Raw genomic sequence first — 12253 nt, 5'->3', positions numbered from 1 at the left:
GCCCATTCTTGTTTGCAAAATAGCTCAAGCTCTGTCAGATTGGATGGAGAGCATCTGTGAATAGCAATTTTCAAGTCTTAGCACAGATTCTCAATTGGATTTAGGTCTGGACTTTGACTGGGCCATTTTAACACACTAATATGCTTTGATCTAAACCATTCCATTGTAGCTCTAGCTGTATGTTTAGGGTCATTGTCTTGCTGGATGGTGAACCTCTGCCATAGTCTCAAGTCTTTTGAAGACTGTAACAGATTTTCTTCTAAGATTGCCCTGTATTTGGCTCCATCCATCTTCCCATCACCTCTGACCAGTTTCCCTGTCCCTGCTGAAGAATAGCATCCCCACAATATGATGCTGCCACCACCATGTTTCACGGTGGGGATGGTGTGGTCAGGGTGATGTGCAGTGTTAGTTTTCCACAACATATAACGTTTTGCTTTTAGGCCAGGAAGTTACATTTTGATCTCATCTGACCAGAGCATCTTCTTCCACATGTTTGCTATGTCCCCCACTTGGCTTCTCCCAAACTGCAAACTGGACTTCTTGTGGCTTTCTTTCAACAATGGCTTTCTACATTCCACTCTTCCATAAAGGCCAGATCTGTGGAGCACACGAATGATAGTTGTCCTGTGGACAAATTCTCCACCTGAGCTGTGGATCACTGCAACTCTTCCAGAGTTACCATGGGCCTCTTGGCTGCTTCTCTGACTAATGCTATTCTTGCCTGGCCTGTCAGTTTAGGTGGACGGCCATGTCTTGGTAGGTTTGCAGTTGTGCCATAATCTTTCCATATCTTGCCATACTCTTTCTATTTCAGATGATGGATTGAACAGTGCTCTGTTAAATGTTCAAAGCTTGGAATATTTTTATGTAACGTAACAATGCTTTAAACTTCTCCACAACTTTATACCTGACCTGTCTGGTTTGTTCCTTGGCCTTCATTAAGCTGTTTATTTACTAAGGTTTTCTAAAAAACCTCGGAGGGCTTCATAGAACAGTTGTATTTATATTGAGAATAAATTACACACAGGTGGATTTTATTTGCTAATTAGGTGACTTATGAAGACAACTGGTTCCACTAGGTTTTAGTTAGAGGTATCAGAGTAGGGGGCTCAATACAAATGCACGCCACACTTTTCACATATTTATTTGCAAAAAATTTGGAAAAATATTTATCATTTTCCTTCCACTTCCCAATTATGTGTTAGTCTATCACATAAAATCCCAATAAAATACATTTATGTTTATGGTTGCTACATAACAAAATGTACAAGATTTACAGGGTATGAATACTTTATCGAGGCACTGTAAATGGACTGTCAAAGAGAGACACAGAACACCAAGGCATTGATAATTTCATGGATGCTCATAAATCAACTGCTTATTACATGTTATGAAGAATGTAATTTTGTTTCTTAGTTTTGATGGAAGAGATTTCATTTTAAAAGAAATTGGATATCTTTTTATATCCCTTTCCTGTTTTATACAGTTCAACTACCTTTTCCCACAGATCCTTTGACAATTCTTTTGCTTTCTCCATGACTCAGAATCCAGAAACGTCAGTGCAGTACTGGATGAAAGATGCAAGGGTCTGTCAGGAGTCCAGAAACTCATTGACCTTTTATACGCACCCCTTTGTGTCAACTTGTGTACATGTTATCAGGCCAAAATCACTGGGGTATATAAACTTTTTATCAGGGTCATTTGATTAGTTTCTGTTGTCATTATGATTTAAAAAAAAAAAAGTAATAATAATAAATGGCTTGAGCCAAACACTGAAGAAATGTTTTTGTGTTATCATTCATATTCTCTGAAAAATGGCCAAGAAATCATAAATTCTGCCAGGGTATGTAAACTTATGAGCACAACTGTATATTGTTGTTTTCACTCTTACTCACAAGGTTGTCTTCCTTCTCACCATCACCCCTGTGAGGCATGTTTCTGAGCTGGCAGCCCTGTTCAGCAAAGAACCATTTTTGTTTTTTCATAAGGACAAGGTGGTGTTGAGGCCCAGAGCTCCCTTCCTTCCGAAGTTGGTTTTGGCCTTTCAGCTTAACCAGGACATTGTTCTTCCATTCCTCCCTCCAGCTTAGAATGGGTCTAAACCTTTGAAATGAAAAATTAACAGAGCATATCCCTCTATATTGTGTGCTAGCTTCAATCCAAAGCACTGAGTGTACTTTTATCTCCTCTCTATTCTCTCTGCTATGTACATTAGTTACTTCTGACAGGTTAGCCTGACACCACAGAATCTTGGGAGGCAGCCCCACCACCCCTCAGGCACACAGAAGGGGATTGACAGGCTCAGCTGTACAAGTTTCCTTATGAGAATGTGTGGAGGGTTGTATCTTTTTCCTCCACTCAGGTCTAAGATTAAACTCAGCTCCCTGTTCTATTTTTTGCAGTGTTTGAAGTCAGATCCGTGTCCCTTGCCTGCTGGAGATGAGAGAAAATCTTTGATCTGTGTATTTTAGAAGGCTATAGAAAAGAGAGGGCTGCAGATAATCAGGTAAAACTTATGTAGGATTTGTTTCATCCCTGTGTATAACTTGAGGCTTGTCATTTCAGACGGTACAGCCACTTTAAATGCATCTGACGTAAATTTCTCTTCACTATCTTGATGTAGTATGTGTTGTGCATATTTATCTCACAGCAATTGCTTCAATTAAAAAGACCAAGCATCTCTTTAACATCCTTGATGGTCTTTTTTTGCTCCATCATTTCTTGGTGCCACAAGCAGATCATCATTCAGTAGTATGGTCTTCAGCATAAGGTTCCATCCTTTCCTGTTAGGATGTGCTTTACTTGGCCTGTGAGTGCTTTTTTGCCTTTTCGTAATCAAACTACTGTTTCCCACATCTGCAAGGCTGGTCATCTGTTAACACATTCTCTGTTTTACCAGGGGGTTATTCAATCCTCACCTGATGCCAGCTTCAGGCAGAAGGTCCTTCAGACAGCTCTTTTAGCTGCAGGCCACTCTAAGTTTGTGGGTTGTTATAGGACCTGTTAGTGTTTTATGGTTGTTGCCCACCCATCAGCTGAACTGCTTTTGGACATCCAAATTGTTTCTGAAACCTGTGTTTTCACAACGAACAAGAAAGAAAATTGAATTTTTCTATTTACCGTAAAATCAATTTCTTGGCATTCATGGAGGAGCACAGGTTCACCCCCATGTGTTTATGATCGTGCTCCTAGTATTGCTTTTCTACAAAACTGAAGCATACTGGGAGTGGGAGGGGTTTTACCAGCAGATCATTGTTTGCCAGTGTTCAAATCCTCCTGTCAGTGGCAGTATTATCCCAATTGTCTCTGATTCCTGTGTCCCCTCAAGTAATGAATTTTACATCAACTTTAGGCTAAATTCATACAAGCTCCCAGCATTTGTTTTATTTAAACACATAGAAATTGCTCTGGGAACTATAAATAAACATAATACTTCCTATTTCATGTTTCCCATATTTAAATGTACCTACATTTACTTGAAATTCTGAGTGCAGTGCAAAGTGCAGGTAACCTAAATGCACAAATTCCCTTGGGTGGATTTACTAAAAGCAAATAGACTTGCCTGCACATGATTGGATGATGGAAGTCAGCAGAGCTTCACCACATATACTAAGCTCTGGGGACAATGATTGCAACTGTATTTGCCTTTCGTAAATCTACCCCATTGTGTGAACTGTAATTTAAAATCTCTGCATGCATTTTGCAATTTTCTATAAATGCATATAAACGTATGTATTTCACTGCCTGTGTGACTGAGGCCTTAGGGTTTGCATACACTCTAAAATTTGTCACACCATTTGGAGTCATGAATATTATCATACACCTTGCATGTTATAATCCTTATGCCAAGTATACACGACCGGACTTTCCGGCAGACTAGGTCTGATAGTCTTCCCGATGGACTTCTCAGCGGAGTTCCGATGGACTTCCGAACAAATGGACTTGGCCACACACGAACGTACTAAGTCCGTTCGAAAGTCTGTTTATTTTGAACGTGATAACATAAAATGGGACTAGAAAAGGAAGTTCAATAGCCAGTAGTCAATAGCTTCCCTTGCGTCGTATTTGGTCTGTTGGACCAGCATACAGACGAACGGTTTTCCCCTATAGGAATTGATTTGAAACATGTTCTATTTCTAGGTCCATCGGATTTTTAAAATGAAAAATTATCGGATTAGCCCCCACATGATCGGATTGTCCGACAGACTGATTCCATCGGACCTAGTCTGCCAGAAAGTCTGGCCGCGTGTATGCGGCATTAGGGTAGTCAAAATCAATTGTAGAGGCTGATTATTTAACAATGATCAACAATGATGATTGGATATACTCATTACTGCACCCCTGCACAGCCCAGTAGTCACAAGAAACACTAGAACGGGGTAACTTAACTTTTTTTGGGCTATGTATGGCCAGCTTTATGTTCCTTTTAATAGCTAATACTCTTTGACAAGAGACACTCTGCATTATCACAAATCGCAAGTCACAAACCATTTTCAACTAATGAACGAACAAACAATGGCAGTCATATTAAATTTTTGTTTGAAAGACCTCTTGCTGTGCTGTTATTATAGAAATGGGATGTTGTCTTTGTGTGAACCCTTGGTACAAACTATTAAAGCCTTTTAAACTTAGCCTATTAGCAGCAGGACTGTGAGATTAGAAGAGACTTACAGGCGATTAAACTAGACATAAGATCAGGTTTCTGTATAGTTGCTATTATGAAACATCTTGTCTGTATTATTCTCTTCTGATTCCCATTTATTTACTCTGCAGAAGGACACAGAGTGGACACAGGGCCACCGAATGTTCCAGTTATTATGTCCTTTTGAATGGAAATTGAGTTAAGTGAAGTCTTCCAAGCCAGCTACTTTATTCCATGTTCTTAATTGCTTAACCACTTAAAGCGGTAGTAAACCCGCACATTTTATTTTTTTTAAACCTGCAAAGCAAAAGGCATAATGAGCTAGTATGCACTGCATACTAGCTCATTATGAAATACTTACCTTAGAACGAGGCCCCGACATCTGGCCCGATCCACGCCGAGGGAGCTGACATGCTCCCTCGGCGTTTCTTCCGGGTATCGCGGCTCCGGCGCTGTGAGTGGCCGGAGCCGCGATATCATGCGCGCGGGAGATTTCATTCCGGCCGCCGGCCACTGCCGGATTTTCAGGCTGAGAATCCCCTTGTGCGCATGCGCCGCTGCAGTCAGCGGCGCATACCGAGGGGGATATCTCCTAAACCATACAGGTTTAGGAGATATTTTTTTTACCTACAGGTAAGCCTTATTATAGGCTTTCCTGTAGGTAAAAGTTAAAAAATCGAGTATACAACCACTTTAAGGACCGCCGTATGTAAATGTACGTCGGCACAATGGCACCGACAGGCACAAGCTGGATGCGGCGGTCCGTTTCGCTTCAGGAGCGATTCGGGATGAGGGATAGCCGTTGGTTTCTGGCCATCACCTCTCGATCGCTCCTGGCGAATGAGAAGCTTCCCCTGCCTGTGTAGTGTAAACACAGGCAGGGAGGAAGTGATGTCATTCTCCTAGGGGGGTCTTTTTGACCGGAGGAGAACACATGGTAAGTGCACCAATCACTACACTGTAGGTACACATAGGCACACAAATCACCCCCGATCAACCCCCCCGATCGCCCCCGATCCCACAGTGTCACTGATTGCAGTGATCATTTATTTACTGATCACTGCATTTAGTGTCAGTTGTGACAGTAAAAAGTGTCAGGGCAGTTAGTGTTAGGTCCAGTGTTAGGTCCAGGGTAGCCCCCTACCCCCCCCCCCCAATAAAGGTATTTAGGTTCCCCGTCAGGTTTTTATATAGCGTCAGGGACTCCCATATACTACCTAATAAAGATTTTAAGCCCCTGATTGCCCCTAGTTAACCCTTTCACCAGTGATCACCGTATAAGTGTTACGGGTGACTCTGGTTAGTTAGTTTGCTTTTTATAGCATCAGGGCACCCACCATTTATTACCCAATAAAGGTTTAACCCCCTGATCACCCGGCGGGTGATATCAATTAGGTTTTAGGATCAGGGTCTGCGTAGCCCCAGGCAGCGCTAGGTTAGTGCCAGTACCGCTAACACCCACACGCAAAGCATACACCTCCCGTAGTGGTATAGAATCTGAACAGATCAATATCTGACTGATCAGATCTATACTAGCATCCCCAGCAGTTTAGGGTTCCAAAAAAATGCATTGTTAGCGGGATCAGCCCAGATACCTGCTAGTACCTGCGTTTTGCCCCTCAACCCAGCCCACCCAAGTGCAGTATCAATCGATCGATCACTGTCACTTACAAAACACTAAACACATAACTGCAGCGTTCGCAGAGTCAGGCTTGATCCCTGCGATCGCTAACAGTTTTTTTTGGTAGCGTTTTATATTTAAATCCTGAAGGCAGTGCTTGGTTTTCGGGGTCCTGTACGTGGCTAGGCTCCCAAAAAGTCCCCCACATGTGGTATCCCCGTACTCGGGAGAAGCAGCAGAATTTATTTTGTGGTGTAATTTCACTTATGCCCATAGCATGTGTGAGCAATATATCATTTAGTGACAACTTTGTGCAAAAAAAAAAAAAAATTTTAATATTCCTGCAACTTGTGGCAAAATATAAAATATTTTATGGACTCAACATGCCTCTCAGTAAATAGCTTGGGGTGTCTACTTTCCAAAATGGGGTCATTTGGGGGGGTTTTGTGCTATTTTGGCATTTTATGGCCTTCGAAACTGTGATAGGTAGTGAGGAGTAAAATCAAAAATTTGCACCCTTAGAAATCCTGAAGGCAGTGATTGGTTTTCTGGGTGCCGTACGCGGTAGGCTCCCAAAAAATCCCACATATGTGGTATCCCCTTACTCAGGAGAAGCAGTAGAATATATTTTGGGGTGCAATTCCACATATAACTATGGCATGTGTGAGCAATATATCATTTAGTGACAACTTTTTGTAAACTTTTTTTTTTGTGTCATTATTTAATCACTTCGGACAAAAAAAAAATATTCAATGGGCTCAACATGCCCCTCAGCAATTTCCTTGGGGTGTCTACTTTCCAAAATGGGGTCATTTGGGGGGGTTTGTACTGCCCTTTCATTTTAGCACCTCAAGAATTGAGATAGGCAGTCATAAATTAAAAGCTGTGTAAATTCCAGAAAATGTACTCTAGTTTGTAGACGCTATAACTTTTGCGCAAACCAATAAATATACGCTTATTGACATTTTTTTTACTAAAGACATGTGGCTGAATACATTTTGGCCTAAATGTATGACTAAAATTTAGTACCGTATATTCGATTTTTCTTATAACAAAAAGTAGAAAATATTTTTTTTTTTTTAATTTTCAGTCTTTTTCCTTTTATATCGTAAAAAATAAATATCGCAGAGGCAATCAAATACCATCAAAAGAAAGCTCTATTTGTGGGAAGAAAAGGATGCAAATTTCGTTTGGGTACAACATTGCATGACCGCGCAATTACCAGTTAAAACAGTGCAGTGCGAAATTGTAAAAAGACCTCTAGTCCTTAGGCTGACAATTGGTCCGGGGCTTAAGTGGTTAATGACCAATTTTTGTTGTGTTTTCTGTAAGCCTGTACTTCTTAATGGAATTACTTTAAAAATTATGTTATGAAATAAAGCAAATTATTTTGAAAGATAGGTTATCCTGATTGCTTTTGAATGATCTTGATGTCACAAAGCCACCCATGTTGAGATGAGAATGAGATTATTCCTCCTATTACTATTTGGGGTTAGCCTATTCTAAGAGCCAAATTATGCTATTTTCAAGGAGCACATATTTAGATTTGAATGTTTTTGCTTTGACATTTGTTAACATTTTTGGTGTTGTTCACTCTCATTTTTCAAACTGTAATTTGAGTGTGGTGATAACATTAAGCTGGTCTAAGGACAACTACAACAGTGGTGTACGTAATATAAAGGTACAGAACAATACTGCTGGTATAGAGGGACTGTGCAGCTGTGCGTAAGCTTATTTATAGCAAGCTGTTCTCCTTTGCAAGTTTATCAATAACATTATACATTCACTTTATGGCCCCTTTCACACTGTCAGACCGTTCAGGTCCGCCTGTCAGTTTTGACGGTGGACATGAACAGGCGCTCCATGCTAGTCTATGGAGCAACGGATGTCAGCGGTGACATGTCCCAGTCCGATCCACCAAAAGCAGATGGATGGCCCTACGTTCGGATCCTTTGCTGACAGATCAGATCGGGTGAGATCTGATGAAAACGGACATGCTGTCTGTTTTCATCCGATCTCTCCATAGAAACTAGCGGTGCTCGACAAGCCCCTCCCCACTCAGTGAGCAGAGAAAGACCTGTCATCCGCTGGCTCAGGGGAAATAAATGGAGAGATCTCCCGCTGAGCTGGCGGACAGAGGCGGACTCTGTGGAAGCGGACCTGACTCGTGTGAATGAGGCCTAAGACTTTGTACTCTTTATAGCAAGTGCAATAATAGATGAATATTTCACAGATGCTGGCATGCATATTTACAATGTGTTGCGCTGCAATGCATTTTTAACATGCTTCACAATTCCTTTTTGATTTTTTTTCACTTATCAGTGTAGCCCTTACCCCCACTCTGTACTCTAAAAGCCTCCGGTGTAGGCATAGGACATGGCCAAAGGTCTGTATACTCTCTCATGACCTGCACACACTGTCCAGACCACAGGTAAATTGCCCATTAAAAGTCCTGTGCACTCTACCTCTTCATGCAGGGCATTGTGTGTATTGAAGTCAGTCAGATTGCAGCAGTCCCTAAAACACCACATATCCCAGTGTCCTCTGTGCAGCTACATCATCAAGTCTTTCCTTTGTTGTACTGTATGTCACTGCCCACAGCTCCAGTAGGAAAAAGAGGGATGACTGGGCAGGAAAACACACAACTCTCTCTGCACACGCAGTGTCAGTGTTCCCCGTCTGGGTCTGGCAATGATTACTGTGGATGGGGGATGAGCAAGGGATCACACAGCCAGTGGGCACCTGGCTACACACTCCCCACACTAAACAATCTTTGGTCCCAAAGAAGGAACTGAGTCCAGTACTATATAGATGTCCACAACCTGGTACATAGCTTTTGATATACAATGGGAGGTAAAATTAGGTTAGTAGCCATATGAGGTTTACCCCCTTCGTGACCAGGCCATTTTATGCTATTTAACACTGCGCTATTTTAACTGGTAATTGTGTGGTTATGCAACGATGTACCCAAATAAAAATTAAATCACGTTTTTCACACAAATAGAACTTTCATTTGGTGGTATTTGATCATCACTGTTTTTTTATTTTATTTTTTATTTTGTAAATCATTGGTGGAGGGATTGGGGGGATTATGGTGTAGGGTTGTTTTTCAGGGATTGGGTTTGGCCCCTTAGTTCCAGTGAAGGGAACTCTTAACCACTTTCAGACCGGACCATTTTGCTGGTAAATGACCAGAGGTCTTTTTACACTTTGGCACTGCGCTGCTTTAACTGGTAATTGCGCGGTCATGCAATGTTGTACCCAAACAAAATTTGCGTCCTTTTCTTCCCACAAATAGAGCTTTCTTTTGATGGTATTTGATTGCCTCTGCGATTTTTATTTTTTGCGATATAAACGTAAAAAGACCGCAAATTTTGAAAAAAAATGATATTTTCTACTTTTTGTTATTAGAAAAATCCAATAAACTCAATTTTAGTCATACATTTAGGCCAAAATGTATTCAGCCACATGTCTTTGGTAAAAAAAAAGTCAATAATTGTATATTTATTGGTTTGCGCAAAAGTTGTCACATCTACAAACTAAGGTACGTTTTCTGGAATTTACGCAGCTTTTAGTTTACGACTGCCTATCTCATTTCTTGAGGTGCTAAAATGGCAGGGCAGTACAAAACCCCCCCAAATGACCCCATTTTGGAAAGTAGACCCCCTAAGGAAATTGATAAGAGGCATGTTGAGCCCATTGAATATTTTATTTTTTTGCCTCAAGCGATTGAATAATGACAAAAAAAAAAATTTTTTTTTTTTTTTACACAAAGTTGTCACTAAATGATATATTGCTCACACATGCTATGGGCGTATGTGAAATGACACCCCAAAATAAATTCTGCTGCTTCTCCTGAGTATGGGGATACCACATATGTGGGACTTTTTGGGAGCCTAGCCGCGTACGGGGCCCCGAAAACCAAGCACCGCCTTCAGGCTTTCTAAGGGCGTAAATTTTTGAGTTCACTTCTCACTACCTATTACAGTTTTGAAGGCCATAAAATGCCAAGATGGCACAAAACCCCCACAAATGACCCCATTTTAGAAAGTAGACACCCCAAGCTATTTGCTGAGAGGCATGTTGAGTTCATGGAATATTTTATATTTTGCCACAAGTTGCGGGAAAATTACAAACTTTTTTTTTTTTTTTTTTTTTTTAACAAAGTTGTCACTAAATGATATATTGCTCATGCATGCCATGGGCATATGTGAAATGACACCCCAAAATAAATTCTGCTGCTTCTCCTGAGTACGGGGATACCACATATGTGGGACTTTTTGGGAGCCTAGCCGCGTACGGGGCCCCGAAAACCAAGCACCGCCTTCAGGCTTTCTAAGGGCGTAATTTTTTGATTTCACTCCTCACTACCTATTACAGTTTTGAAGGCCATAAAATGCCAAGATGGCACAAAACCCCCACAAATGACCCCATTTTAGAAAGTAGACACCCCAAGCTATTTGCTGAGAGGCATGTTGAGTCCATGGAATATTTTATATTTTGCCACAAGTTGCGGGAAAATTACAAACTTTTTTTTTTTTTTTTTTTTTTCACAAAGTTGTCACTAAATGATATATTGCTCACGCATGCCATGGGCATATGTGAAATGACACCCCAAAATAAATTCTGCTGCTTCTCCTGAGTATGGGGATACCACATATGTGGGACTTTTTGGGAGCCTAGCCGCGTACGGGGCCCCGAAAACCAAGCACCGCCTTCAGGCTTTCTAAGGGCGTTACAGTTTTGAAGGCCATAAAATGCCAAGATGGCACAAACCCCCCCCAAATGACCCCATTTTGGAAAGTAGACACCCCTAAATTTAGGGGTACACTAGTGAGACTAGGTAATAAATGGCGGGTGCCCTGAAACTATAAAAAAATAACTAACCAACCAGCGTCACCTGTAACAGTTATATGGTGATCACTGGTGAAAGGGTTAACTAGGGGGCAATCAGGGGGCTTTATGCGGTAGTATATGGGGGTCCCTGGCGCTATAAAAAGCTGCAGCGAACCTAAATACCTACCTGCCTAACTAGCGTCACCTGTGACACTAATACAGCGATCAGAAAAACGATCGCTTATTAGGCTGGGTTCACACTGGAGCGATGCGGGAACGCCACGAATGCGCGGCGGGTTCCCGCATCGCATGCCTCCCGGCGGCAGTTCACACTGCCCTATGCGAACTGCTGGGAGTGTCAGTGAAATGTTACTGACACCCCCAGATCAGTTCGCATATCGCAGTGCGATCTGCAAACTCGGATCGCATGGTGTGAACACCCATGCGATCCGATTCTGCTGCGGGCCAAAAAAAGGGTCCCGTGCGAATTTGCGGCGGGTGCGGCGGGTGCGGCGAATGGCTGAACTCGAATCGCACAGAGATCGGATGTGATTTGCACTGCAGTGCGGTGCGAATCACATCCGTTCTCATAAACCGCTGCAATGTGAACCCAGCCTTAGTGACACTGGCGACGGGGGGTGATCACGGGGTTAAACCTTTATTGGGGGGGTTAGGGGGGTACCTTATAACTAAAGGGGGCTAACCCTAACTGCCCTAACAGTTATTAGTCACAAATGACACCCGCCGGGTGATCAGGGGGTTAAACCTTTATTAGGTAATAAATGGCGGGTGCCCTGAAACTATAAAAAAATAACTAACCAACCAGCGTCACCTGTAACAGTTATATGGTGATCACTGGTGAAAGGGTTAACTAGGGGGCAATCAGGGGGCTTTATGCGGTAGTATATGGGGGTCCCTGGCGCTATAAAAAGCTGCGGCGAACCTAAATACCTACCTGCCTAACTAGCGTCACCTGTGACACTAATACGGCGATCAGAAAAATGATCGCTTATTAGGCTGGGTTCACACTGGAGCGATGCGGAAACGCCGCGAATCCGCGGCGGGTTCCCGCATCGCATGCCTCCCGGCGGCAGTTCACACTGCCCTATGCGAACTGCTGGGAGTGTCAGTGAAATGTTACTGACACCCCC

The 12253-nt window shown here is 42.3% G+C and overlaps 1 long non-coding RNA gene across 1 annotated transcript in view; it reads left to right on the top strand.

Annotated features, from left to right (window-relative positions):
- The first annotated feature begins 2398 nt into the window (after positions 1-2398).
- LOC143933229 (uncharacterized) overlaps positions 2399-12253 on the top strand; it is a 78152-nt gene continuing 68297 nt past the window's right edge. Inside the window, exon 1 of the long non-coding RNA XR_013263064.1 lies at positions 2399-2509. This is a non-coding gene — a long non-coding RNA (uncharacterized LOC143933229). The remainder of the gene's footprint in view (positions 2510-12253) is intronic.

The sequence above is a fragment of the Lithobates pipiens genome, unplaced genomic scaffold (assembly GCF_037356315.1).
Source record: "Lithobates pipiens isolate NorthernLeopardFrog02 unplaced genomic scaffold, aLitPip1_a1.2 Scaffold_27, whole genome shotgun sequence".
NCBI classification, from domain to species: Eukaryota; Metazoa; Chordata; class Amphibia; order Anura; family Ranidae; genus Lithobates; species Lithobates pipiens.
This window is presented reverse-complemented; position numbering and strand designations above follow the sequence as displayed.